Consider the following 3,967-nt stretch of genomic DNA (forward strand, 5'->3'; position numbering starts at 1 on the left):
CAAGAAATAATCCTTGAGAAACTATAAAATGCTAAAAAAATAAGGAAATCAAACACATTAACACAGAGAGATATATTTAGACTTGTAGGATGTCTGTAACCAAATGGAACATTCAAATGATACACTGCACCGGAACAGCGACTGACTGTGAAACAGCACAAAAAAGCCCCACAACAGCTGCCTTTCGTGCCCTGTGAGAACATTCCCCTTGCACAAAACACCTCAGACAACTACAACACATTATCTGTCAAATTTCAACCTGCATGACCTCAAACATTTTTTTTTCCTGTTTTAATATTTCTCTTCAAGAGTCTAACAGAAAACAAAGTGATAATTAAATATTCCACTGTCCAACAGTGTCACTGCACTGCTAATATGCTGCTTTGATAAATTAATAACATCTTTCATTCATTATCAGACTTTATACATGTGGTGAAAGGGGACACACTCAGGCCCCTATTCAGTCACATTTTAGTATAAATCCTAGACACAAATGATGAATGGCTCCACCAAAAATATCTAATGACCCCGAGTATCACCTGTTCCAAAAGACAACAGATTAGCCTTTGTATTTAAAATGTCCAAGTCAGAAATATTAAATAGGATTTCTGACAAGCACAAAAATAAGTGTGGGGTATTATGCATGTTCCTGTCCACAACTCTATGCTTTAGTAAACAACTCAAAGAAAACTAGACCTGATACACACCGGTCAAAAACATTCCTAAATTGAAACCCAGGATCCTATGTGTCCCATACTACAGTCCAAAGGGGTCAATAATCTCTTATATTCTGCCTGTAATAATTCACTATAAGTCATGGCCTTGAGTGTCATGGTTGTTGTGAATTTAATGCATTTTGTATCTATTGCTCATGATACCACAGGGCACTCAAAATTCTCGAACCCGATCCATGGGAAGGTGTTGTTCAGGTCGATTTCGAACAGCATGGCTCTGACAATAGCGCAGAATGGATTTTAAAAAAAAACCAAATTAAACTAATATAAACAGGTTTATATTAACGTATTCATTATATACATTTGTTTCTATAGTAATGATGTCTTTCCTTTTAATCAAAATAAAATTATAATTGACAGTTTAAGAAGAATAAAACACTTCCGGAAAAATAAATAAATAAATATCAACTTCGGTGGTAAAAGTTTCCTGCTTAGTGCTGGGCTTCATCACACCATTATCACCAGGAACTGATTATTGTTCCTACAATAGCATGACCCGTAGAGGTTTATTCCTTTGCCTATAGCTATTCAGTGTGAACATCATCCCTGGTGATTGATGGTCCCAAAACCATCAGCTGATATCTGGTGCAAAAAAAAAATAAAAAAAACAAACAACAACATTTCCAAACATTGTACCTATCATGCACCCCGTGTCTCTCTTGTATAAAAAAAAACAAACATGCAAGCTTTCAATAATAAACAACATATATATATAAGCACCTGCTAGAGCTCAGCTACACAAGTGGCCTAGTGCCACAAAGAGTTTGTTCACTATTACAGCACTGAAAAAGCGTTCACACCTAACAGAGATCCACAGAGCCGACATGTTGTTGCTCTACCTGTGATCACTCACCTGAGATAAAGGCTCAAAAATACACGGCAGAACACCAAACAACAACAACAAGCCGGAGACCCAAACATTTCACATCCCTTCGTTTAACTAGCCATGATAGCTGAGCTCAGTTTGCACACTCCTGTCGATTCACACAAGCTCACTTTCTGTGCTTTAAATAAAAAGTAACTGCGCACACTGTGTGTTGTTTCCATAATAAATGAGATAAATGGCTCAGTGTGCTGTACACTTGTGTCCGGGAATATGGACTGCTGTCATTTCAGGTTAGCAATCCAGCTATGCAGAAAACAACACTCCCTAACGACTCCTCACAACAACCATTTGTGATACACAACGTCGTATATATTGTACAAATACACTCTTCAACACTATTATAGTGAGCAACTTTGCATATTCCGTAGGGAAAAAAAGGCATCAAATTATTTCACTTCTGCAGGCTAAGCTAGCCGAGATGACTGGCTCATCGACCAAGTTAGCCGTCTGAGTGTTCAGAAAATAAATCAGCATTTTCAGTCCTATAGGACATTACAGGAGATTTCAGTTCTCAGTATGATATCTAATGATTGCAGTGAGCAGCGTTTAATATCTGAAGGCACACACGGATAACTATGACAAACAAGAAGCGCTCAGGCCTGAAGCTAAGGCCTAGTTTCCTCATCATTAACGCTAGCTACACTGCTAATACCGAAGAACAGTCAGCGCTTAGCTCCTCCGCTGGCAAGGCTAGACAGCGTTAGCTAACTACTTTGCACAGTTAAATATTGACCTACATGATTACAGCGTGCCCTTATTAATAAATATGCCCTCTATGACACAAGAAGAAGCTGCAGCCATCAACAGGAGCAGACATCTAAATGACAAACTGTAATCACAGCCTGTTTAGCACGCTAGCTAACTTAGCGCTGTCGGCTTTTAAAAAGAACACACTCACCAGCTAGTTAGCTCACTGGGAGTTAAATTAGGCCTGGCAGAGAAGTTGTTGTTTTTTTTCATCGGGCTTAGGAAGTTATTCGACTTAACGCACGGTGCAGACATATGAAATGGGTCACCAGCTTCCTAACACAAGTCTTGTCACGACCAGGCCTCGGTTAAAACCACTTGTTTGTGTTGATCAGCCATCTAAGCAGGCTGGGTGTCGCTAGCTCGCCAGCGACCCTCTTCTTTGTGCTACTATTAATAAAGTTATTTCCCCTAACGCAACTAGTTAGCCAACAGCTGACTAACCCTCGGGGACAGATAAAGCGGTGTGGTGTGGTTAATTTCATTAACCAGCAATAGGTTAGCTATATATGTGGTGACAATTGAGAGCATTTAAGTCCACAATGACAGGAATTCGGAACAGCGCTACAGAAGCCTGTTAGCTTACACACTTAGCAGGCTTGCCCATTTAACTAGCCGCTGAGCTAAACCTGACTAGCTCCATAGAAAGCCAGAAGTCCTTGTTACCACTTACCAAAAATCAAATCGGACCTTCTTCCAACTGACCCAAGACGCGATCAATTACGCACTGCTAAAGCCCGATCGTGTCATTCAGCTGTATGTATGTATGTGTGTGTGTGTGTGTGTGTTGTGTGTGTGCGGCGCTCAGCCTGCATAAACTGTCTGCGATCCGCTCCTCGTTTTTTTTTGTCTAGTGTGTTGGGTGTTTTTCCTGCGTCACCAACATCAGCTGCCCCCCTCCTCGCTCGCTCGCTCTCTCTCTCTCTCTCGCTCTCTCTCTCTCTCTCTCTCTCTCTCTCTCTCTCGCTCGCTCTCTCTCTCTCTCTCTCTCTCGCTCGCTCTCTCTCTCTCTCTCAAACAGAAATTACCGCGAGAAGTACTACTACTAAACAAAATTCTAAAGTGCCCTCTATATTACTACTTTAATTAGCCAATTTTTTTTTACATTTGTTACATTTATCAAGGTTCAACATATGCAAAACAACATATTCGTCATATGCAAAAACAACTGCACTCTGTTGCCAAAGTAGACAAAAAGTAGATAATACGCGCTCAAAAGGTGACAGATGACGTCATAATTGTAGTCATTAGCACATCAATAAAATAGAATTATTTTTAAATAGAACTATTTTTATGTTTTGTCATGTGGCACCACCAACTAACCTTTTACATCTTTACAATATAAATACAATTCGATTTTATATATATATATATATATATATATATATATATATATATATACACACACACACAAAAGTTTTGGGACACCCCTCCAAATCATTGAATTCAGGTGTTGTTTTTCAGGGGTTGGGCTTAGCCCCTTAGTTCCAGTGAAAGGAACTCTTAATGTTTCAGCATACCAAGACATTTTGGACAAGTCCATGCTCCCAACTTTGTGGGAACAGTTTGGGGATGACCCCTTCCTGTTCCAACATGACTG

The 3,967-nt window shown here is 39.7% G+C and overlaps 1 protein-coding gene across 10 annotated transcripts in view; it reads right to left on the minus strand.

Moving 5' to 3' along the window:
* Nucleotides 1-3,223, minus strand: part of usp9 (ubiquitin specific peptidase 9) — a 28,347-nt gene extending 25,124 nt beyond the window's left edge. For all 10 annotated transcript variants that reach the window (XM_058391134.1, XM_058391129.1, XM_058391133.1 and 7 more), the window contains exon 1: nucleotides 3,041-3,223. The gene's annotated coding sequence lies outside the window, so the exon portion shown is untranslated. The remainder of the gene's footprint in view (nucleotides 1-3,040) is intronic.
* Between the last annotated feature and the right edge of the window lie 744 nt (nucleotides 3,224-3,967).

This window comes from Hemibagrus wyckioides, linkage group LG06, assembly GCF_019097595.1.
Source record: "Hemibagrus wyckioides isolate EC202008001 linkage group LG06, SWU_Hwy_1.0, whole genome shotgun sequence".
Lineage (NCBI taxonomy): Eukaryota > Metazoa > Chordata > Actinopteri > Siluriformes > Bagridae > Hemibagrus > Hemibagrus wyckioides.